Here is a 25,561-nt window from a genome sequence, read left to right on the forward strand (position 1 = left end):
CATGATGCTAACAGCAGGAAGAGAGACGGGCCCCGGAGCCGCTCTCTCTGAGGCTCTCGCCACCGTCCTCACATGTATCCAGGGGACCCCCGGTCGTTACAGGTGTCTCGGGAGGGGGCAGCGTGCAGTCCCATGCAGTGCTACAGCAGGTGCACAGCCTGGGGTAGAAAGACACGAACGTCCAGCGGAAGCTGGTCTCGGTGAGTCAGATCCCAAATTGTGGAGCAAGTCCATACTTTCCAAAGCGGCCACAGAGGTAGAAGCTCATATTCTCCCCAGCCCAGGAAAGAGCCCCAAGGGCCCCTCAGTGCAAGCCTGTCCCACGTCCTGGGGGTCAGGGGGGGTCACGGAGGTCTGGGAGGACCGTGCTACACCGCCGTTACCCCAGGTGATCCACACAAGAAGTGGGTTATTTCCTTCTCGCGATGAAGCTGGGAAGCTTATCCTCCTTCCTTTCCCAGAGACACGCCTGCCAGTCACTTCCCAGTGACCTTCTGTCCTGGCCTGTCTATGCAGTAGCCTCAGGGACAGACAAAACACAAACTCAGCCCCCAGCAGGGCACTGGGCTACATCCGCACTCTCCACCCCAACGGATACATCATCTAGTCGATCATGGTAAAACACGCGTTCCATAAAATCGACCATTTTCGCCATTTGTAAGTACATAAGTACGTTCGCAGTGTTGTGCAACTGTCACCACGATCCACTTCCAGAACTTTTTTCATCATCCCAAGCAGGGACTCTAGACCCATTAAACATTAACTCCGCATTCTCCTCCCCCCACCCCCCGTTCCTGGCAACCCCCATCGTACTTTCTGTCTCCATGAATTTGTCTAGTCTAGGAATCTCACAGAAGTGGAATCACACAGCATGTGTCCTTTGTGTCTGACTTACTTCACTTAGGATAATGTGTTCGAGGTTCGCCCATGTTGCCGGTGGAAGAGAATTCTGCTCTTTTTCACGGCTGAATGGTATTGCGGGGTGCGTGTAGGCCACATTTTGTTTATCCATTCATCCACTGAGGGACCCTTGGGTTGTTTTCGCATTTTGACTATTGTGAATAACCCTGCTGTGAACATCAGTGTACAAGTATCTAAGTATCGAGGGTGTATTATATTATTATTATTATTATTATTATTATTATTGCCATCCAAATGGGTGTCATAATACACTGGGGACAGCTGTGTGTGAAATGATGTTTTTCAGAAATCGGCTTGATTACAGTTCTAACCATTTCTTCACCATGACTTCCTCCTCAGGATCAAAGTCAGTCAATGAACCGAAAGTCTTATCCCTACCAAAGAAAACATAGGAAGCTTGGTTTTTAACTCAGGGGTGATGGCCCTTTTCAGTCCATAATTATCTCCCAACCCATCACCTCTCATCGAGTCAGATCAGTACGAAGTCAGAGCTGGGGGTTAGGGGAAGGTTGGGGGAAGTGTGAGATAAAATGCATAGGATCCCTGGGCTGGAAGGGACTTGCTAAATTGCCACCCAGCCTCTGTTTGCATTCCTCTAGTGACAGAGAACTCATCACTTTACCAAGAGAGCTCATTTGCCCATTTCATCCTTGGGTAGTCTCCACCAACTTAAAAAGTCCTTCTTATGTAGATCTAAACCCTATCTTCCTGAAGGTTCCAATTATACCCCTTCACTCTCTTCCTTGATCACCAGAAGCTATAAGACATCTTCCAGGTGCCATGAGTCTCCTGTTCTCTAAGCCGTTCACCCTCCTGGTTGGGATTCCCCTTACCCCTAATTGCACACACGCTCTGGGGACACAGAACTCACCCAGCCCACTCTCATACCCCCCCCCCCCCCTTAACAAGAAGCCTCCTTCACCTCCCAGGACACTTTACTCACACACACTAAGCCGGGGCCTTATTGACCTGTTTCCTCTGGGAGTGCAGGGGTTCTCAAGGCTGTTTTTGCCACCGTCTGGGAAAAAAAAAAAAAAGCCACTTCCCAGAGTGTTTAACACACATAAAGCACCCATAACTCCCAAGAGAGGGTATGGGAGGAAATAAAAACGGGCTTCAAAATGCTTGAGACAGATTTATAGAGACTGAATCACACATGGCTGCCATTTAGTGAGCCTTTTAAGATATTTTGGTGCTGGGACACCTCTTGTCCTAGGATCTGTCTCCGGGTCGCTCAAGTCCTTGTCCTGACCTCCGGTGATGGTCTTTCTGATGACAGGGGTAGCCAACTCACTGCTCAGCCGGGCACAGAATTCTCGGCCATGGAACTGGTGGATGTCTCTACAACATACATTGATAGTTTTTCTCTGTTTTTCTTTTCTGCCTTGATGAAAAATCCTTGCTGGTTACACAGGAGTAACAGAAGCATAAGGTATGTTTCACAATCTCCAAAGTGGATTTCCCATCACTTTGATAGCTCTATCAGCTGGTTTTCTCTGTACCCAGCCATCTGTTGGTGGTGCTCTGGAGGGAGAAACTGGGAGACCGAGCAGGGCGGGGAGAGAGGGTTGCAAGCCTTCCCCGACCATGACCTTCCCTATCCAGGGATGGGCTTATGAATGGAACCCATGCTCTTGGTCCAGGACGGAAGGGAATGACCTAAATGGGACGGCGCATCTGCCATGCCTCGGGTCTGGCATCATAACCCTTATTACGATCTCCCGTTTGCGGAGCACTTACTCATACGCTGGCACTTCATCAAGTACTGTTTCTTGCCCCATTCCACAGAGGAGGAAAGTGAAGTTCGTAGATGCTAAATTACTTCCCCAAGCTCCCTCCCACAGCCCCCTTGGGAAACAGCAGAGGTGGTGCTGGGCGTAGTCTGAGTCTGATTCCAGAGTCTCTGCCTGACCCGTCCCCCAAGACTGCAGGTGCCACGCGGCCCTCGTGGCAGCACTGCAAGGCAGGCTTTATTATCCCATTTCACAGAGGAGCAAGGGGAGTAGTAGAGAGTAGTACAGCGGCCAGGCAAAGCCTCCCCCAGAGGTAACTTTTAAGCTGAGACCAGCTGCTGGGGAAGGAGCCGGCTGTGCGAAATTCTAGGGAGAGGGTCCTTCTGGCAGAGAGCTATAAGTGCAAAGGCCCTGAGGCATGAAAAATGTTAAGGACTCTATAGGAAGCCTAATGAGAAAGAAGGAGCATACTGGTGAGAGAAGGGCATTTGTGACCACTAGGACAGTGGGGAGAGAGCATCCCAGCAGGGAAACCCTGGATTCAAGCTCTACACCATCACTGCCTCCTGTGTGACAGGACAGGCCCTTCCCCTCTGGGGCCCGGGACCTCCTTTGCACAACCATGGGGTTGGCCTATCAGGGCCCCGGCTTTCTGGAGAGGGAATTTACTTCCTCTTGGCCCCCTGTCCCCTGCCATTCCTACCAGACCCTGGACCTCAGGAACCGGGACTGGTGTCTTCCCCACCGGGGGTTCCCAGAAAAATCTCAGAACTCCCTCTCCAGTCCTGGGGCACTGGAGTGGGGAAAGAGGAAGGAAATTCTCACACACAGCAAGCTCCCAGGGAGTTTGCTCGTGTTCCCAGGCTGACAACTGGCAAGTCTCAGAACTCCGTCCCCCTTCCTCCTCCTCCTCCTCCTCTCCCTGCCTCCCTCTCTCCCGCGCCCCCCCCCCCCTTCTCTGGCTTAATGACTTCCACATGGGCTCTGGCAGCTGGAGCCAAGCCTCCCAGCATTGTCTGAAATCTCCAAATTTAGAAGAAATATGAAAATTGTCAACCACTCCTTCCTTAGGGGGTAAAAGCAACATTCGGCACCGGGGGCAGGTCAAGGCGAGGCGGTCACGTGGCAGGCGCCCGGGCCAATGGGGGGCCCCGGGAGGACTCAGCACCCGCCTCACCCCAACACCAGGCTCGCCTCTTCAGCTCATATAAGGTAAAAGGCAGAGGGCCCCTCTGTGGCCAAGGAGCAGCGGGCAAGGGGCTAAGGGGAGGGGGGCCCAGTGCCAGCCGTTTAAAAATGCCCCGTGGCGGTAAGGGGTGCCAGAGGCCTGGTCAAGTTAGTTGAGAAGCAGTGACGCCCCCAACCGTCCCCTAAATGGGCTGCCCCCCGTGTCCGGGCCGCAAGGAGCCACACCTGGACCAGACCCCAGGAGAGGTAAGAACCAGTGGCAGACATGGGGGCATCTGTGGCATCCGCCGCAGGGGGCATGCTGTATCCAGGGGTCTGGTCCTTGCTCTCTCGCTAACCTGCTCTGCGCTTCCACCTTTCCGGGCCTCAGTTTCCCCATCTGTCCAGGGGCTGGACTGGATGATCTCTAAGTGCCCACCCTGCCCTGACCGGATGGGCGGGGTCTGTGGTCCAGTTGGCCCGGAGGGCTCTGTGGCTGTGGTTAAGTGGGGGGTGGGAGCAGAGGGAGCGGTCGGCGTTCGTGTCCTGCCGGCCCTGGGCCCATCTCCCCGGCTTCTCTGGAGACACTGCTTCTTCCTTGCTCTGGGAGGTTTGATTTCACAGCTCCAAAAGCCTGGGGCTCCTGGCAAGGAAAGCTGTTTTCAAATAATGGTTTCAAGAAGCAAAGCCGAGGCGAAGCTATGTCAGTGCAGGCTCCAGCAGACCGGCAGAGGGGCGGGGAAGGCCAGGGTGCTGGCTGGGGGCTGGGGACGTGGGCTCCAGCCCCAGCTCTGCCTCTCACTGCCTGGCCCTGTGGCCCTGGGCAGGCACCCTACCCTCTCTGGGCTGCAGTTTCCCATCCGTACCACGAAACCGTGGGACAACAAGGTCTCCGTGCAGGATGTGGCTTCTGGAGCCCTACTGCAGCCTAAAGGGCAGCCAGTGCCGGAAGTCCCCCGCCCCCCACCCGAGTCCCGGAGCCGAGAGTCCACGCAGATGCCTGAAGCCCATGGGAGCGTTCAGAGGTTGAGCCTCAAGTGGCGGAAAAGAGCCGAAGGGTCTCTGACTGTAGGTTTGGCCAGGGGAGGGCCAGCCCACAGCCCCGAGGCCTCAGGATGAGCCTGGCCCTGTTGCAGCCTCTGGTGGGAAAGGGGCTGATCTCTGGACCAGGGGGTACAGGGCCTTGGGGTGCCATGAGGACCGAACACACAGCAGAGGGTTTCAGGAGGGGTGACGCGGTGTGGTGGGGGCCTCAGAGGAAGGCAGCAGACAAGCGAGGCAGGGCTGTGCAGGGGCAGAGGCCTGGGATCGGCACCAGAAGGTGTGCAGGCAGTATCGCTCTTCTGAATATGCTCTGACCACATCTGGGGCCCAGAGTGGACACAACCCTCCAACACCAGCCCGCCCACCACCTTCGCTTGCCCCACTCTGGTCACATAAGACCTGAGACCATAATGGTCCTAAAGGAGACTCTGGAATCCAACTGCCTGGGTCCAATCCTGGCTCTTTTACTTCCCAGATGCGTGACCTTGGGCGAGTCACTTGCTATCCCCAAGCCTCAGCTTCTTCCTCTATAAAATGAGTATGGTTCTGACGTCACTTGGTTGTCATGAAGAGAGAGGGACACAGGCACCCAAGAGCAGGGTAAATGGGGCTGGTGTCATGTTACCACCGGACCCTACTCCTCTCGAGGGGCAAGATGACCTTAGCTCTGTTTAGAGAAAAGTGGGAATGAAACTCAGACAGGGAGCGCTCAGAGTTGCTGAAGAGAGAAGGTACAGCAGGTATGAGCTCAAAGGCCAGAGGTTAAGCCATCGGTGGGGCCCCAGGAATCTGTGTTTCAAGCTCCTGGGGGGAGTTCCCACACATGTAGAGTTTTGTGGGTTTTTTTTTTTTTTTAAACATTTATTTATTTTTGAGACAGAGAGCATGAACGAAGGAGGGTCATAGAGAGAGGGAGACACAGAATTCGAAACAGGCTCCAGGCTCTCTGAGCTGTCCGCACAGAGCCCGACACGGGGCTCGAACTCACGGACCGCGAGATCATGACCTGGGCCGAAGTCGGACGCTTACCAACTGAGCCACCCAGGGGCCCCTGCACATGTAGAGTTTTAAGAATGCTGTGAGGCCAAGCAGCCAGGACCCTCACAAACACAGCTGAGGGAACTGGATCCAATAAGAGAGCACTGCTCTAGGTCATGCAGAGAGCCGATGACAGGGCTAGAACAGAAGCAGCCGGCCTCCCGAATCCCGGACTCCATGGTGGTGGTGCAGATACGAGAATTATATTGCGATTGCCATGGTCCAGCCATTACCTCAGGTCTTTACATGAAACGATTCACTAAATCATCACAACAACCCTGTGAGGTAGGCGCAATTATGATCCCCATTGGACAAATGAAGAAACTGAGTCATGGAGGCTAAGTGACTTGCTAAGGTCACCCAGCTCGCGAATTGTTAAGGCTGGACATGTATTGTGCCAGCTGCCCCAGCTGCTCTCTCCCCCTGGGGTCTCCCACCCCCTGCCCTGCCCCTCAGCCACTCCACCCCAGAACTCCCTGCTGACCCTCCAATGCGGGGGTGACCTCGTGAATATACATGGAGGATTTCCTGGGAGGCCAGGTGCCAGGCTGAATCACTTGTAGTATCATTTAATCCTCCCAGGATTACCCAGAGGCAGGAATCAGCATCATTTCATTATCCCTAATTTATAGAGTAGGAAACCACTGGAGCTCACCCAAGGTCACACAACTAAGAAAGTGGCAGAGGGGATTTGAACCTAGTCTGCAGCTCCAAAATACACGCTCTTGGCTTGCCCACCACAACACCTCGAAGCAGTGAGGAGGGATCCCATTTCAGAGAGGAGATTGGCTAAGACGGTGATCTCGCCAGAACTTGAAGCCAAGTGTTCTAGTTAGTTTCAAAGCCACTGTTTTTTCCTCAGCCCCACGGCTGCCCCAGGATAGAAAGGACTTTGTCCCGACTCGCTAAGAGCCACACTGCAGCTCTCTGGGCAAAATCAGCCCTCTCCCAGAGTGGCCAGTTGTGGGAAAGAGCTGACACACATAGCTCTGGGGAATAGAAAGTTCCAGGCCCAGTGTCACCGCGAACCCTCGGGGGCTGTATCTGATTCCCCGTGCGAGCCCTGAGGAGCTAGGGAGATGGTCTCCGAGGTCCTCACCGCTGGGCTATGCCTGGGTCCTGCCTCAACCACTGTCTTCCAAGTGAATAGTCCCCAGGGCACAGGGCCGTGGGGTCGTGCAAAAAACTGTGATGAAGGCTTTTTCTGATGGTTGCTATTATGACTACTTTTGTCCACGTCTCCTGGTGCCTGTGAGCCGGAGTTTCTCTGGAATTTATACCTTGAGAGAGAGATTGCTGGGGTCTGGCCTACATGCCTGGTCAACTTTATAGGAGAGCACTGGCTTGTCCTCCAAAGTGGCTGAATCAAGTTGCACTCCTACCAGTTGCATACAAGCATCCCCTGCCTTCACAACACTTAAAATGGTCAGATTTCTTTTTCTTTCTTTCTTTTTTTTGGGGGGGGGGGGGGGGAAGAGGGAGAGCGTGAGCAGGGGAAGGGCAGCGCGAAGCCCGACACAGGGCTCGATCTCACAATCACAGGATCATGACCTGAGCTGAAATCAAGAGGGGAGGCTTGACTGACTGAGCCACCAGGCGCCCCCTAGAGTTTACTTTAAAAAAAAAGGGGCGCCTGGGTGGCGCAGTCGGTTAAGCGTCCGACTTCAGCCAGGTCACGATCTCGCGGTCCGTGAGTTCGAGCCCCGCGTCAGGCTCTGGGCTGATGGCTCGGAGCCTGGAGCCTGTTTCCGATTCTGTGTCTCCCTCTCTCTCTGCCCCTCCCCCGTTCATGCTCTGTCTCTCTCTGTCCCAAAAATAAATAAAAAACGTTGAAAAAAAAATTTAAACAAAAAAAAAAAAAAAAAAAAAAAGGATGAAAGGAGAGAAACAAAACTCTGCTCGCCGCTGTCCACATGGGTGTCTAGAAGGCCGCCTTCCATGCGCCAAGCCGCAGAGCACCCTGGAGGCCCTGGGGCAGGATGAGCACTGCTCACACGGCCTTCCCCCGGCCCAGCGGTGTGAGGCGGCTATGCTCCAACCAGAGGCCGCCTGCCCGATCATCTGCAGGAATTTGGGGGAAAGAGCCTACGGGGGCTGCCATCTCCGGACAGCCTGTCTAGACAGGCCCCGCGGGACGTCACCACACATACGAGGGCCACAGAGGCGGCCCCCTCCCCGCTTGCAAAAGCGACTTATTGGCAGCCATGCTTCTCCACCAGAAACCTTTTCTCCAATTCAAAACCCGCCTTAGCGCACAGCATGAATCACCTATTCCCATGGCCTGTGGAGACCAACTCATCCGGGCCCCTTTTGTCCAGATGAGGAAACCGAGGCCAACTCCTGAGCGAGGGGGCTTTCAGAGGTGGGGTGATACTCTTTGCCCAGGTGAAGAGAGGACTGGGATTGGGCGGGGGGGGGGGGGGGTCAGACGGCTGCCAGAACAGGGCTAAAATACAAGAGGCTGGTGGGGGGCACCTGGGTGGCACAGTCAGTTAAGCCTCCAACTTCGGCTCAGGTTGTGATCTCACAGTTCATGAGTTCGAGCCCCGCGTCGGGCTCTGTGCTGACAACGCAGAGCCTGGAGCCTGTTTTGGATTCTGTGTCTCCCTCTCTCTCTCTGCCCCTCCCCCGCTCACACTCTGTCTCTCTCTCTCTCTCTCTCTCTCTCTCAAAATAAACATTAAAAAAAAGAAAGATGCAAGAGGCTGGTGATTAAAGGTGCCGAATGGCAGTCAGGCTGCCTGGGTTTGAATTCCAGATCTTTCTCGTAGCATCTGTGTGACAGGGGGCGTGATAAGAATTCCTGTCTCCTCAGGTTACTGAGTTGCCTGGATTAAACGAGTTCAAACGCATGAGGCCCTCAGATCAGTGACCGGGCGCAGAGCAAGTGGCCAGTAACAAATAACTGCTAAAATGTGCTAGCAGCCGTCCAGCTCGTCCACAAAGGGTCGGCTCCAGGACCCCCAGGGCATGCCTGAAACCGCAGGGGCGCTGAACCCTGTACATATTGTGTTTCTCCTATGCACACCTACCAGTGACAAAGTTTACCTTAGAAGTTAACCACAGTAAGACGTTAACAATAACTAATAACACAGACCAATTACAACAACGTATCGTAGTAAAACCTCTGTGAGGGTGGCGTCTCTCTCAAAATATCTTATCGTACTGCACTCACTCTCTTTGTGATGATGTGAGAGGGGAAAGTGCCTACCTGATGACACAGGCGCTGTGACACAGCGTGAGGCTGACCTTCTGAGGCGACTTCGGAAGGCGGGTCACCTGCTTCTGCACGGACCGCCATTGAGCGCGGGTAACTGGAACCGTTGTACTCAAGGCAGCTTCTTTGGGAGGGAAGGAGGCGCCGTAGTGGGCTCAACTCTTCCTTCCCTCGGGGGGATAAACTGCCCTTGTTCTTGCAAAAACAGCAAATGCCGCTTGCCGAGTCTTCCCAGGCGCCCGGCCCTGGGGTCCCAGAGGCTCAGAGAGAGGTAGTCATTTGCCTGAAGTCACACAGCTCGTAAGAGGCCAAGCTGGAGCTCAGACCCAGGTCTGGCTGGCTCCAGGACCCCGTGCCCGTAGCTCCAGTGCCGCCCCACTGAGTCAGTGAGCGAGAGTTGGCCTGCCCAATGGGACCGACTAGGCATTTGGAAAGGGGACCGTTTGAAGCCTGGTGCCTCCTTCTAGATTAAGTATTGTTATGGTGAGGGGATAGATGGAGCTCCCCCTACCCCACCCCCGTCCTCCCCCCCTCTCCATCCACACACTTGCTCAAGGGCAAAAATGCAAACCTTGGCCAAACCATCCTTCCGGCCAATGAGCACCCTGTAGTGTGGACTGAGTACCCTTGGGGGGCCCATCAGTCCTGGGTGCCCCTCACCCAGCACCACCCAGCAGAGATTTGAGGAGGGGGCAGTGAGCCAGACCAAGGCTGGAAGAAGCAGCCTCACCTCAGCCCTCCCTGAGCACCCGTATGGGCCACAAGCCTAGGTCCCTTCCTGAATGGCCCTCCTCTGCCCCAAGCCATGCTTCCAGGGAGAAGGAGAAGCCCCGAACTGGGAAACACACTGGCCCCAGTGACCTTAACAGGGACACTGCTCAGCTGCCACTAGCTTCCACCCCATACCATCTTCCTCCTCCTCCTCCTCCCTCTCCTCCTCCTTCTCTTCCTCCTTCTCCTCCCCCCTCCTCTCCTCCTCCTCCTCCTCTTCTTCCTCCTCCTCTTCTTCATTCGGCAAACAAGGATGGGGCTGAAGGGTCCAGAGGGAGGCTGCCGCCTCAGGATGGCATCTGTAACAGCCAGGGCACCACCCCTGGCTGGTCTGCCAGGCTCAGAGGCCACTGGCCTGTCTCCCCGGAGCCTGCCAGACCTCAGGCATGTGACCTGACAACCCCATTGAGTCCAGGGCTGTCGGCTGAGATAAGCTGGGGCAAGATGGCGATAAAGGGAAAGAATCAGGCTAGGACTCGGACCCCAGCTCTGCAGCTAACACACTGGGTTAAGTTCCATTGTCCCTCCGGGCCCTTTAGGCTGTGATGCTCCATGATTTGGGCTGGAAGGGAGATCGCTTGGGTCATCCCATGTGTGATGGTGGCTGCCTGGACTGTCAGGGAGGAAGAACCTGGAGTAGGGGTGGTCAGAGCAGCATGGCATGCTCTGGATAGACAGCGAAGAGAAGGGAAGGCTTTCCAGGTCGAGAGTTCTGTGTGCGAAGGTATGGAGGCGGGACTAGGAGGGCATTTTCAGAACAGCAAACAAGCGCATTTGACCGGAACGGAGGGCAGGTCTAAAGCCGGGTGAGATCTGAGGCTGGCAAAGTGGGGAAGGTTGGATGGCGAAGCGGCCTTAATAGCCTGCAACCAAAATGCCATTAAGTGGTAGATGCCCTTCTTGGTATCTGTCTCGGGAGGGAGTCCCTTTCTTTATTTAGCCTGCTTGTATCCTTTCCCCAACACCGTCAGGCCAAGAGCCCCAGCGCAGGGGAGAGCCCTGGGAATTCGGCATTAGTGACTCTAAGATATCAAATAATGGGATAGGAGACCTTGGGTGGGATTAGGAAGGGTAGGGAGCCCGAGAGCTGTAGTCGCCATGTTTAAACCTCCAAAGAGCTTTCTAGGGAACAGACACTTGTTCTTTGTAACCTTAAAGGACAGGACATGCAGTCCCAGAGGGGCAGGTGTCAGTGGGAATATTAGGAAGGAGTCTCCAAGAGTCTGTCCAAAGTGAGATGAGGTGATTGAGCTCCCCATCCCCAGAGGTATGCAAGCTTAGCACGGACACTGTGGAGAGAAATCAAGTTAGAAGAGTTTGAGCCTCGTGGCCTTTCCCACCACCAGCCTGGAACTTCACATCACAGCCCTGGCTGCCTTGGGACTGAACTCCCCTGCTGCCTGGATGTCAGATTCCCAGCTAGGCATGACATCAGTTCTGCCCTGACTTCACAAGGGCCCTCTGGGGACCCTCCTCCCCTCCACTTCCTTTCACCCCACTGCTGCTTTTCGTCCTTCCCAGGGAACCCACCAGGCCTGACCAGGGAGACCTGGAGCCTGCTTGTAAGACTGGGTCTCCAGGGAGCATTCAGCCGATGGCCTTCCACCCCAGCAAGAATGAGGCAGAGGGGGCCCGGGTCCCTGGGAGCTCTGTTCACACGCCCCCGAGAGTCTACATGGAAATTCCAGGAGGGTCACAGGGAAGCTTCCAATTTAGAACAAGACGCTTTATTTTTGTCCCTATTTCTTTCCTGTCCCTCTTTTCCCTTAGCAGTGGGTGGGGGTGTCACAGGAGGCTGTAAGAGGAAAGCAAGCCTCTTTGGGCTGAGTCACAGAAAGTCTGGGTGTGCAGAGATGGGCCGTGGGCAGATAGGAAGGGGAACCACACAGGGCAGCTGTGTGGGAAAGAGTAGAGGCCAGGGCAGAGCCATGGGGACAGCCAGGCCTCGGCAGTGACACCAGAGCTCCGTGAGTTCTGGGTTCAGGCTGGGGTCAGATAATCAGCTCGGGTTCAGGATTGGGGTTCCCAGGAACCTTGGGCACTGGGTCCCCACCTCAATGGATTATAAAGCTACAGAGTAGTACTGAATCCCTCTCGCTCACCCTGGCGATCCTAGCAGATGCTTAGTCATCATTCCTGGTGTTGAATTTTAAACTCATAGTGTCATTATCCTGTTAGAGCAAAAAGGGACCTAACAAGAGCGTGTTATAGATGTGGAACCTTGAGGCCAACAGCGGGGTAGGGTGGGGGAGGGACTTGCCCAAGATCACACTGCCAGGGTGGCCGCCTAGCCCGGTGCATCCTTCTTTGCCTCTTCCCTGCCTGTATCCAGAGATGGAAGCTACGATATGGTCCTCAAAGCCAAGGGAAGGGGACAGAAGAGAGGCAGGTGCCCCCCCAGGACATAACTATCCCCAAGAAGTAGTCAAAAGATGACGGTGTATCTTGAGTTCTAACTGCTCTGCTCAGGAACACTCTTTTCCTGCCCAGAGATGGTCCCTCACATTGTCAGCTGCTGCAGACGGGAGGCCTCCTGCAGAGGAAAGAGCCCAAGGCTGGGAGGGGAAGCCCTTGGTTCTATTCTTGGCTCTGCCTCAACCCTCCATATGACCTTGAGCATGACCATGAGTATGAGGTCTTTTCTGGCCTCAGTGTGTTCAGAGCGGGGCTGGACCCAACCAGCTTAAACAGTCAGAGATTCCACCCATGATCTGCCTCAGTCTCCCCTCCTCTCTCCCTGTCTCGATCCATCTAAGCTTTTGCCTGAGCACAGGAAGTCAGCCAGGACGAAAACAGCAACCTGCAGATTCCCCTCTACTGGGAGCAGCATCCTCTATGCCCAAGCTCTGCTGTCCAGCCTCGGAATTCCCAGAGAGGCAAGAAGCTGGAACGGCCCTGAAGATCACCCCAGTGGGGGAATCAGAGACCAGAGAGGTTCAGCATATTGCTCAAAGTTACACAGCAAACCATGTGCAAATGGGAAGTGGGCCCTCGGGTCCCCCGATGCCCAGACCAGTGCTGTCTCCACTAACCACGCTGCCCTTTAGAGTAATGGGCATGTTAGCCATCCACACGTGAGCCTGGGATCTATTTACCTTGACACCTCAAACGTCCACACAGTCTCTTTCCCTCTCTGGGATGCAGTTTCTTCTAAAAACAGGGAGATGGGGTGGACCAGATGTTTCTCTAAGGTCCTGCACTCCATCACTGGGGCTCCACCAGGATCCCAGGGCTTTCCAGTGTGGCCACCCCAGCTCTCTCTTCACAGACGATGGAGCTACCCTCTCCCACTCCCCCCAACCGGCCAGGACATCCCACCAAGTCACAGACCTCACCCAGACTGTCCCACCCTGGACCCCAGTGCTGGGCCTCATCCAGAACTACAGGCTCCTGGCCCAGCTCCCCCTCTGGGGATCTGAATTTTTCTTACCATAAAAGGGCAAGCGTGCCTCTCTCCCCGTCCCTGCTGCCAGCCCCGCTGGGGGAAAGGCTGAGCTATTTTTAGAAAACTCAAGGGTTTGCTCCTGGACTTGAGATGGAGCTTGTCGGAGCCTGCAGCCCGGGGAGCCCCTTCCCCATCTCCCTCGCCCGCCTTCTCTCCCTCTGCCCCTCTTCTCACCCCTCACCCCCTCTTCACTCACTTTCTTCCTCGCCCTGCCTCTCTCCCTCTTGCCCTTCGGTCAATGACTCCTCCTTCTTCCTCCCCGTCTCCTCTCTCTTCTCCCCCATCTCATACACAGCTCCCCTCCCCCCCCATCCCCTCCTTCAGATTCGGCTTTTGGAAGAAGGAGAAAGTAACACATCTTCACCCCCATCCCCTTCTTAAACACTATTTACAACATAAATTCCAAACATCCGCCATCTGGTTCTAGGAAGGGCCAAAAGATATTTAGAAAAGGAAGTCATGATTATTCCATCTTCAAAGCCAAAGGAACTTAAAGGCCCCCTCTCTCCCGCCTCCCTCCCAGGGCCTCTTTGTTAAGATCTAACAGATTAGGATCCCTCCGTGAGTCGAAAGAGCCAGTCCCAGCTGGGCCTTGGACTGCATCACTTTGAGCGGGTTGCTTCTCCTCTCCGTACCTCGGTTTTCCTCATCCGAGCAATGGGCGCGAGACGAGGTTGCCTCCAGCACTAACGTTCTGAGACTTTGAGTCCTGCTGCAGAAAACCCACCTGGCCCAGGTCCCTGTGGCCTGCTCCGGGCTGAGCATAGGGTGGGCTAGCAGGGGAAGCAAGTGAGAGCCAGCGGGGGAGTTCCAGCCTCAACCTTCGGTGCCCCTTCTCTCTCGCTCCGTGGAGATCCATGCAGACCGTCCACCTTCCAGCACACTGACACTAACACCAAGGGGATGGGCTGGGGTCAAGCCATCCCCCCAGTGGGATACCATGGAGTCCAGTCCCCTCCCCACCACATCACAGTGCAGCCCAGAGAGGGGAAGGCTCTTTCCGCAATCACACCGCGTGTCCACAGGTGACCTGGATTCTAACCGGCTGCTCTTCCCATCCAGCACGCTCCAGAAGAAACCAGCATTTGTAGTATCCAGAGAGCATCGCTCAGAGCCAGCAAACCGGGACCCTGGAGGCCCCACTTCTTTGCAAAGTGGACAGGGCAGAAGGGAGAACTAATCCCTTTATTGCGGTTGGTTGGTTTTAAACAGACAGCACGCTAGGGAGAAGTACAAGAGGCATAACGAAAATGGAAAGTCTCCCTGCTTCTGGAGATGTGCACCTTTGCCGGGGTCCGCACACCTCCATTTACTCTGCAAATGCTTCTTTGCCCACAGCCCCGTTTCCACCCCAGTGAACACAGGCCTGACGAAACTCCCGGGGCCTGAGCACCAAGCTTGGTATTAGGGGCCAGGCAGGTGGAACCCCCTTCCTCTCCCTCTTCCTCCATCACTCTCAGTTCAGCCTCAAACTGCATTCCCAGGGCTTGCTCAAAAGTCCCCAGCAGCAGCCTTCCCTGGGGAGGAAGTAGGGAGCGTGTGAGGCTAGTGAACTCAGCTGGGGTGTCAAGGGGGTGGGAGGGCGCCCTGGGAAACAGAGGCCCGGAGAAGCCGCATCACAGAGGGGACATGGAAAGGGGCCCTACGCAGTGGCTCCCACCCCAGCATCCACATCTTCTCTGGATGCCTCTCTGGACCTTTGCCCCCATCCTTCCTGCTTCCCTCCCTCCCAAGCCTATGCCTCACTGTGGGTCCAGCCCCGGGCTCATAATGGAAATGCAGCCATGTATGTGGGCTCCCTACATGCCAGCAACTGGGCCTGCATTTGACACGGACCTCAGCTGACCTTCACAAACAAGCCTGAGGTCGGGGACCAAGTTCAGAGAGGTGAAGCCACCAGCTCTTGGTCACACAGCTAGAAAGAGCTAGGGGGAGGTTCGGTGCAGACCTGCCTGGCTGCAGGGCCTGGGTTCTCTGTTCTTTGCAAACGTATGGTGGAAATCCCAGGACCCTGGAGTCCAAGGAGGGCACAGGCTGCAATACGTGTACATGCGTGAGGGAGCAAGGAAGGGGAGCTGAGGGCAAGGAAGCCCCTCCAGGGGGACCCGGCTGTGGGCACGGTTTCCTGTGCTTGCGAGGAGCTTCGAGCTCAGCCCTCTCCCACTGTGGTGCCATCTGGGTCCCAGATGTGGCCCATTCCCAGGCCCTCGTGTTTCTTGGAAGTGAACAAAGCCAGCAGAGGGCACAGCGGCTTTTGCAATGACCATAACGACGTGAGCTTTGTTTCGGGGTCATCCAGCAGGCCGCTGCTCAGGCTGGATGGAGCGTGAGCCGCCCTGGGTTCAAGCTTCCCTCTGATTCTTGCCAGTGGATGACGCTGGGCACACTGCAGAGCCACTGAGAACCTCGGTTAAGCGGGGAAGTTACTCCTACCCCTGGCGGAGGTGGTACCTTCAGTTATGGAAGGAAGCACTTTGCAGGGTGAAAGCCTTGTGCGGCTCGAAGCAGTCACGGGCGGCCCCAGGGCTGTCCCCTTGGCCTTGGCCACTGTGGTAACCCAAAGTTTGGACCTACCCCTAAATGGCTCCTTTCTGACGTCTGAGGCCGGAGGTGGAGCCATTGGTCAGAGGGGCCTCTGGGAAACTTTCTTCCAGACCCATTGTTTCGCGTTGGGGCCTTAGTGTGCTGGGAAGGGACCGTGGCCCCTGCTGCTCTTGGAGCTTAGAGCCGCTCAGAACACTCCCTTGGAAAGCTGGGCAGGTAAAGCAGGGACAGTGGCTGCCTAGGGACTGAGGAGCAGGCTCTTTGGAGCGTGGAAGATCCTAACAGGCTCAGCCTCAGACTTCTGGGGACCCAGCAGGAGGCCAGGCCCATATTCAGTCCCTCAGAGCCCAGAAGCCCAGTCAGGACCCACGGACAGCAGGGCTCTGGCCACAGGGCTCCCCAGCATCCTTTTGAAAGGCTGTATCTTTGTTTCTTTCAGGCAAGGGCACTGGCCGGTGGGAGCCACTCTTGCAACGCTGACATTGGACGAGCAAGCACCCCAGAGGGGGCCTCCTGAGGACCAGAGAGGAGGCCAGGCGGCAGAGACCCTGAAAACAGAGCTGTGAGTGCCTCCCCCACGCCTTCCACAGCCCCAGCCCTGCCACTGGGGGCTCCCGCAACAGCCCTGCGCCCCAGGATACCTCCCCATCCCGACCCTCAGAATGACCAGGAAACCAGGCCTTGCACTGGGAAGAGTTGAAGGAAGGCCCTGCTGACAGAGGGGGTGCGGGCCATCAAAGCTGCTACATGTGGGCTGTAGGAGAAAAGAAATGGAGTCAGAGAAGGGAAAACCAAGCCGGAGCTAGAAATCCACCCCACCCTACGCTCCCTACAAGCTAGCAAGGAAAGCCTCTGTGCTACGGAGAACGACAGCCTTGGGGGAGGACAGCAGAATTCCCTGGGAAGGAGTACACAGGGTCGGGCTCTAGAAGCAGACAGACCTGGGCGTGGTGAGCCTGGTGATAACCAGCTCACAGGGCCTCGAAAGGGTCTGTGAGGTCAGGCGTGTGCCCGCTGCTGGGCACACGGCGAAGCCCAAGAAACCGTCATAGCTTTCGTCCCTTCCACCACATTCTTCAACACTCGCCAGTTTTCGTTCCCTGCCGGTAGAGCAGGCAGGGGTGAGGTATCAGCTCCCTAAGGCAGGTAGAGACACGGAGGCAGAGAGAAGCCGAGGCGCTCACTCTCAGAGCGGGGTTCTGGCACCCGGTCTCAGGAGGGTTGGAAAAAGTGGACAAAGACCTGATGGCGGGAGAGGGGGAGGCAGGGCTCTGGCAGGGAGCTGACACTCCAGGACAGGTGACGAGGCCCAGGACTGGCTTATATAACGCAGCATACCTGTTCACCTCTGCACATGCCCCACACGTGTGAGCAAACGTGGGCCCCCGCACAGCGCACACCCCTGGGCCCTCGATCGCTAGCCAATGAGCATCAGAGCCCTGGCCTGAACAAATTGGATTAGGAGGGCTGCAGACACCTCTCTCCCCTCCTCCCCTGCCCCCCCCCCCCCCCCGCACTGTCCAGCTCCGACATTGAGCAGACCTGCGGGGCGGCCAGCTGCTGTCCCTCGGCCACGCTGACAGTCTGTCCTCCGTCCTGGAGACCTGCCCCTGGGCCCCCAGGAAGAGGGCCAGGGATCTGAGAGGATGCCGGGATGACGGATGGGCTGGCCCAAGAGCACACAGGATGTCAGTGCTTGTGCGAGGCTCGTCTCTGAGCTGTTCCCAGCAGCCCATCCCCTCCTCCCCTCCACCTCCCTTCCCAAAGCCTCTCCCGTGATCACTGCTGCCAGGGCCCAGAGCCCCGGCTCCCAGCAGAACCATCCTCGTCAGTCCCACAGCTGGGCAGGTGAGAACTGGTCAGCCTGGGAGAAGATGGCCTGGGGACAAGACACAAGAGAGACAGAAAAAGGAGCTTATGAACAGAGACAATGCCGATTATAAAGGTGACATCTCAGTGCATTCTCATGCATCGTTTTGTTCCATCATCAGAGTGGGCCTGGGAGTTGAGAGATTGTGCCCATAGCACAGATGTGACTACTGACGTCTGCTGTTCAGGGATTCCACAGCTCCCCTTTCGTGAGCCCTGAGTCTGCTCCAGCCCGGGGTGCTGGGAACACCGAGGAACACCTTGGTGTGCCCATTGCTAAACAGGTCAGGCTCCTTTGGGCTTGGCCGCTGGGCACTGGGGCCCCCCGGTCTTCTGAGGGAGCGGCACCCGTAGATAGATGCCTTTTCTATATGGCACACGCAAGCGGCTGAATATTACAGCAAGAGCAGCCTTAGCAAGCAGCCCATTCCAAACACAGACCCTGAAGGCCGACAGCCCCAAGTTCAAACCCTGCCTTTCTAGCTGGAGGGCTGTAGTCCAGCTGGCCTCGCCAAGCCTGTTTTCCCTTCTGCGAAATGGAGGTACAGAAGCTCCCCTTCGTGGGACTCACCGTGAGGATTAGTTAATACTTTTCATACCCTCATTTGACACAGGGAGACACAGAGGTGGGAGAGGGAAAAGGCCTGGCCAAGGTCACAGTACGAGTTGGGGATTAAGTCGGGACCAGGTAGAAACTCTCTTCCTCCACCCCTCATCCCAGTATAAATCCTCCCCACGGTGGAGGTGGGGGCATGGGGAGGGGGCTGGCTGGCTCAGTCGGTTAGGTTAAGCTTCTGACTTTGGCTCAGGTCACGATGTCACAGTTCGTGAGTTCGAGCCCTGCCTCAGGCCCTGTGCTGACAGCTCAGAGCCTGGAGCCTGCTTCGGATTCTGTGACTCCCTCTCTCTCTGCCCCTCCCCCGCTCACGCTCTCTCTCAAAAATGAATAAACATTAAAAAAAAATCCTCCCTACAGGCTCCACCCCAAGTAGCCTAGAGGCCATGACAGGCGGCTAAGCAATAGAGGCAACTATGGAGACATATCCTGGGACCCACCCCGTACCTTCAGCCCTGCCGCAGCCTCGGCAGCACCAGAGGCCCAGGTGCCCAGCAGTGGCCCCCAGCCCTCAGTGGTGGTGGAGGGTGGGGGAGTGCAGTGACAGTGACGGCTCTGGCCCAGAGCAGCCTGCCCATATAAGGGAAGGAGCTGGGGAGGCCTCCTCACTTGGGCCTGGCGAGAAAACCCAGACAGCCACTGTTTATTTTCTCCTTCCCAGCCTCCCCGGAGCTTCCCAAGAAGACAGAGGCTCCCCCGGGCTGGGCTTGGCGACATTTCCTGAAGACAGTAGGGAGCAGTGAGGGGAAATTGGCCCGTTTCTGGGAGCAAAGCCGCAGACTGCCAACAGCCGGCACCAGGTAAGAATCCGCCCGCTATGAGTCTAAGGCCACCTGCTCAAGTGTCTCCTTGGACACAGGGGAAAGGGAGCCACAGAGAGGGGAAGCACGTGGGAGAAGTGACCACACCGGTTGGAACAGAACTCAGGTCTCCCAAATGGCCCGCTGTCTTCTGACTGGGGACCAAGAGTAAGAAGGAGCCTCTGGTGGGGTAAGTGGAATAGGAGGGCTGTCGACCTCCTTCTCATCTGAAGGAGACCAGGGGTCAGGGCCAGCACTGTCTGCCTGCTGGACAAGTAAGAAAGACTCAAGGGAAGAGTTCTTGGGCAAGAGGACACGCTTCCTGCATCTCTGCCCCTCCTCCCAGCCCACCACCTCCTCCTCCAGGAAGTCCTCCCAGCTCTCCCCCTGGGGCGAGAACCTCTTTGTCCTCTAAGACCTTGGCAGTCCTTTCTTAGGCTCTCCCTGGTGCCACTTGGATCTGTGCCCTATTCACCTTGCCAGGGACATCCTTCTTCCATTTCAGCCTGACTGCACTCCTCCAGGGCAAGGACATCAGTCCCACCTCCCCTCGGCACATAGAAGTCACCCTAGGCTTGCTGAATGGTGAGGTGAAATGGTGAGACCCTGTCTCAAACCCAAAGGATTGGTAAATTGGCCAGGGGAGGAGACATTCGGCATAGAGGTTAAAGATGAGGGAGCCGGGGTTGGCTGTTCTGAGTTAGGAACCCAGCTCAGCTCCTAACTCCGTGGCCTTGGAAAATTCCCTTCTCACAGAGCCTTGGGGATACGAGGGGATTAGCACAATTAAAACAGTCAACAAATGACTGCTCTTATTACAGTCGGCGTCACTGTGATTTTCCTAGCTACAAGGAACAGAAGTACGCAGCCTATAGCCAGAGGAGAAGCAAACAGCTTCCCCCAAAGGCTGCTCATGGAGCCCTGTCCCTGCATCACTTTCTCCCACGGGAACATGGGCCTGCCTCCCATCTACTTCCTGTTTCCATACGCAGGAGGGGGGCTCTCTCGGCCACAATATTCGGAGCCTAATGGGATGTGCGGAAACAGCCCGCGACTCCCCTGGTTCGAGCCAGGCTGTGCCCACAGAACCATCTCCTCCCCGTCCCGGTCCCCCCCGTGGAGGTCACAACACACCCCTGCCGGCCTCACCAGCTGTCCTGAAGGTCCAGCGTCACGGGGCGCAGTTCCCCGAGCTGCAGTCACGCAGACGCCCCCTTTCGTATTTTTGCCACATCTGCAAACCGTCACAATAGTTTTACATTTAACACGAGTCACTGGCAATAGGTACGTACAAATCGCTACCATTCATGAGAAACTCTAACACTGCTCCTGACGAGGAGACAAAGGTAAGAAAAAGCAGAGCGAGCCCCAGGCGGTGTGATTACCGTCCCCCTGGTACCGTGGCTTGCAAGGGCCTGAGCCTGAAGCCTGAGACCCGAGGGGAAGACGCAGGGACGCCAAAGGTGGGCAGCTGAAGGCTTCAGAAAGAGTTGTGCAGCAAGGGACGCGGGAGGCTGGCTTTATCACCTTGGTTCCCGGGGCCCTGGAAAGTTCACTTTGTCGGGACAGCCCCCGGCCCCCAGCTTCTTACTGAAAGCTTCAAGCTGTCAGGCCCAGCACGTTCTCTCGCAGGGCTGGTGGGAGAGTGGCATGGACAGGCTGTGGGCTGCCCAGGACCCCGAAGGTGGGTTGTTGGAATCATTCCCCAGCTAAATGCAGTTTGGAAAGAGTTCCTACAGGAGAATTCCATATTAGAGAAAGGCATTTCTTTGGCTGGGAATACCTCAGGATGGGGCTGTCCCTCTCAGGAGGCCTTGGGGACTGAGCTGCTCCACATGGCAGACCAGAGAGAGACACTCTTTTGATTCGGGCCAAATTTCAGATTTCTGATAGAGGCACAGGAGATACCTTTTTTTTTTCTTTTTTTTAAGGAAGTGTGTGGTTTTTTGCTCTCTTCTAAGGAGAGGATACCCACCGCCTCCCCTCTTAAGCCTTCAGATATCTCTGAAAGTGTACGTCATGCACCACATGTCGCCACATATCAAGGCCACCACAGTAGACATCCAGCAACGCAGGAAGGTCCTCTGGGAGTTCCCCGAGAACTTGGCGGGGCAGGAGGGACTGAGGGAGCTCTGCCTGATCACTCGGAGGTTCCCACCCAAGCCCGCTCTCAAGAGGAAAACAATTTATCTCCGTGGCCATTCATTCATCCACCAAATGGCATTCCCTGGGGCCCAGTATCACGTACAAAGACCGCAGCAAGGCCCAAGGACACCCCTAAACCCACAAATTTGGGCGCTCTCCCCAGGGAACTGGATACTAGCCCAGTCAGGCCCAGATGCCATTTGCAGCCTGACCCCGGAAAGAAACAGATTGAGGAAAACAATTCAGCCATTCAACCAATGCTTAATGAGCGTCTACACTGGGGGAACCTACCTTCAGTGGTGAGCCCAGCCAGCCGGGTCCCTTCCCTCACAGGTGGTCCACACAGCCCACAAGTGGAGGAGAATTGCACACCACGTGTGACACAGGATTAGAAAGTGGACACAGCATGTGTGAGGACGTTGACCAGGGCGTCCTGATGTCTGAGGCGGTGGAGGAGGGCTTCCCAGAAAAAGCAGCCTTTTGAGTAGGCACGGAGCACTGGGAGAGGAGTCAGCAGGGGGCGTGAGGGGGAGCACCCCCTAAGAGTCCAGACGTGGTGGGCACCGGAGAAGAGGAAGAGGTCCTCGTGATCTTCGGTGAGGGTTTGGGAATTTAGCCGGAAGGAGGGTGAGCGCTTTCAGGCTCGTAAGCGTGGAGGCGATAGGAGCATTCCGGAAGGATGTCTGAGAAGGATGGCTGGGGAGTCGGGAGGAGCCGGAGCAGGAAGTCCACACAAGTACCCTGAAGGTGCCGTCTGGCTGGAATGAGCAGCGGGTAAAGGTGGGGATGGGGCCACCGTATCGGGTGAGTCCAGACTGCTCTGCAAAGACAGAAGTGGCCTGCCCAGAGCAGGGCTGGTGGGAGATGCGAGGGGCTAACGGAGAAGAGGTTTCTCTTGGGGGTGAGGACGTGGTCTAAAATTAATTGCGACAGTGGTGGCACAACTTTGTGAACATATTAAAAACCATTTCTTCGTACGTTTAAATTGGGGGGCGGGAGCGTGTGTATTACATCTCGACAAAGCTGGTTTAAAAAAAAAAAGAAAGAAAAAGAGGGGCGCCTGGTGGCTCAGTCAGTTGAGGGTCCGACTTCGGCTCGGGTCATGATCTCGCGGTCCGTGAGTTCGAGCCCTGAGTCGGGCTCCGTGCCGATGGCTCGGGGCCTGGAGCCTGCTTTGGATGCTGTCTCTCTCTCTCTCTCTCTCTCTCTCTCTCTGCCCCTCCCCCACTTGTGCTCTGTCTCTCAAAAGTAAATAAATGTTAAAAAAAATTTTTTTAAAGAAAAGGGAGGGCGAGGGCGGGTCGCCCTCGCAGAGGGCTCGGACGGGACGGGGGCAGGAGGCTCAGTGGGGGCACTTATGGCAGCGTCTGGCGGGGGAAGCCGCGGGCCCCCTCACGCCCCCTCTCCCGCCTAGGGTGGAGTGGCCGCCACGCGCCCCCGGCACCCAGCAGCGGCACCCTGTCCCCCAGCCTGAGGTGCAGTGCTGCATCTCTGGTCAGTTGGGAGTCTGAGATGAAGCACTGTAGCTCGGGAAGGGAGAAGTTGTTCTGCAGCTGTCAGCCCAGAAGCCGTGAGTGGCCGCTGTGCTCAGGGCCACCAGGAAGGCTGGGAGTGTGTCCAGTCTCCATGCTGGCAGCTGCTTGTGCTGAGGAAGTTCCAGGACCCCAGGCCTGCCCGGGCCACTACCTGCTTCATGATTCGGGGCGAGTCCTGACGCCTCCGGGTGCCCCCGTTTGTCCAGCTGGAAGTGAGATGTTGGGGCATTGGGCGGTGGCCGTTATCCGGACAACCCCGCCTCTGCTTTCTGTCTCTGAGCCCATGGCACACACCGCTCATCAGTCAGGGCATCGTCTGTTGAGGAGTTCAGATGCACCTTTCAAAATCCTTCCCAGCACTAAGTCCCGGATAGCTACAGGCAATAACGCAGAGCTGAAACCCATTCATCCTGTGTGGACTGGACGGACAATTCCTAAAAACCCTTGCAGAAAGACCAAAGTCCCGAGCTTTGGCTCAGACGCCTCATCCTTTGAGTGCCTAACCTTGGCTCCAGGCAACGTCCGACCCGTCTCAGAGGCTTCAGGCAAGCATGGAACAGCAGAGGAGACTCTCTGGGCTAAGCACAATCTTATTGAACCTCCCAAGAAGCTTGGAAGGTGGCCAGTGTTACCGACCCCTTTTTACAGATGAGAAAACTGAGGCTCAGTTAAGCCGTTCCCCCAAGGCCACACAATGATCGTGTTAGTCAAGGTCGTAGCCTAATCTGTCCGCTTTCGGGGTCGTGTTCTTACCCAGTGCGTGTGATTTTGGAACCTGCGGGTGGGGGTGCAAGAGGAGGACATGATAAATGAACCTGGTCTTCTCCTTACATCCTGGGTCACTTTCAGCAAAGACAGACCTAGCCGGTTTCCACTAATCCTATGGACTGCCTTACTCCACCCCTCCTCCCAAACTGTATCTGTCTCACGTTATCCGGGAGGTCCTCTCCTGTCCCATTTTACAGCTGAGGAAAGCTGAGGTTACGTGGTTTTGCTGGAGACGACCAGGGGAAGAAGTTGCTGGAGACTGAGAACCGGATCTGCCCAGGGTTTAGACTCAAACCCTCCCTCTGGCTGGAGACTCGGGAATACATACAGCCTCCCGTCAGTCATGGGTGGGGAGGAGGGGGACGGCTGGGATGCCAGATGGTTTCTGGTCAACAACACGGCCTTTGACTGCAGGGAAGGTACTTTCCAAGGGCACTCGAAGTTCCAGTCACTCCTTCTGGAGCAATCAGCCAGTCCTGCAATGCGTGGCATCCACACTGGCTTCTGCAGATGGGGCCGGAAGCCGAGGAAGACTCCCGCTGGTCCTTAGGGACGTGGCGGGGCCTTGGTGCTGAAGGCCCCTCTCTCACCTTGTCCTCACGGTCCAGTTTTCCCAGGAATCCCTTAGATGCTAAGATGGGGATTCCTGGAAATACTGTTCTTGAGGTCATGGTTTAGCAACTGGACTCACCTCCTTCCCACCCAGAGCTGTCCCCGTGGGACCTCAGCTCAAGCACAGGATGAGGCTCCAGGAGAAGGCGGTGCGCTGGAGGTAAGAGGGCTTGCACGCGGTGTTCTTGACCTTTAAGCTGCTTTTTCTTTCCATTTTGTCCGATTCGTAACATTCCTGTGAGCCTGGATGTGGGAACTTCACCACCGCTGTACTCTTGGGAAATCTGTCGCGGCACTCGGATGAGGAGTGTTTGAACCAGGTCGCCGTAAAGTACATGCTTCTCCCGGTCCTCACCCCTGCCCCTCACCCCACTTCCCAGGGTGCCCTGTGGCAGGGGCCACGATAGGGCATCTACCTAATGGATAAACTAATGAACGGACGTGAATTTATTTTAACAGTTTATTAAATCAGTTAGAGAAACTAAAAACCATAAATCTTAGTTCCATTTGGAAAGCAACCACAGAAAAATGAAACTTTTTTCAATCAAAGCCCAGAAGACAAAAGGCCCAGAGCGCCCTCTTGTGGTGATACCTGTCTCTACTTACTCCAGGAACACTGGGACTCTCCCTCTCAAATACACACACACACACACACACACACACACACACACCCTGATGTTCATTTTGCCCCAACCACTTTGCACCAGTGAATGCATTAGCCCATCCATCACCTCATTACCTGTGAAGCCTCCACTACTTAGAGTTTACTTCTGTAACCTGGCTTTGTCCTCAAAGCTCTCAGTTTTGGTTGGTGAGGCTGACAGGTGAAATGAGCAGCCCAAGTTCACCCAGGCAGCCAAAGGCACAGCCAGAGTTGATTCCAAGTTCGGTGGCCCACGGTGAGTCCTTAGCCAAAAGCAAAAACTACAAAAAAATAAAAATAAAGAGAAGCTCTGTCTGAACAGACGCAGGGAATGCCAGTGAGCAAATGCCTGAGACGCAAGGCAGTCCAGGCGCTGCACTAGAACTTTCTGCAAATTCTTCCTAGCGCTTTTCAATGGAGTTGGTAGGGACAGTAGGTGCCGTGGCCCCAGAATCCTCACCTGCGGGTCTGATCCCTGTACTCCCAGGGACCGGGTGGCTCTCACCTGTGACCTGGCATGTCTTCCTGGCAGGCCACATCCGAGACATTTAGGAAGGATGAGATCCCCTCCCCCTCATTCACAGACTGGAGCCGTCTGAGCACGGAGCTCGCTGACTCTCTCCTAATAAATAATCGTAGCAGCTCCCACTCATTGACTGTTTGCAATCTGCCAGGCACCGTGTTAGACCCTTC

The 25,561-nt window shown here is 55.9% G+C and overlaps 1 long non-coding RNA gene across 1 annotated transcript; it reads left to right on the plus strand.

Annotated features, from left to right (window-relative positions):
- The first annotated feature begins 3,864 nt into the window (after positions 1-3,864).
- On the plus strand, positions 3,865-24,649 carry LOC109275935 (uncharacterized). The gene is made up of 3 exons (XR_002084447.2): positions 3,865-4,088; positions 16,320-16,442; positions 19,027-24,649. It is a non-coding gene; the product is annotated as an uncharacterized LOC109275935 (long non-coding RNA).
- Positions 24,650-25,561: the final 912 nt, after the last annotated feature.

This window comes from Panthera pardus, unplaced genomic scaffold (genome assembly GCF_024362965.1).
Source record: "Panthera pardus isolate Hobbes unplaced genomic scaffold, ASM2436296v1 HiC_scaffold_2, whole genome shotgun sequence".
NCBI lineage: Eukaryota > Metazoa > Chordata > Mammalia > Carnivora > Felidae > Panthera > Panthera pardus.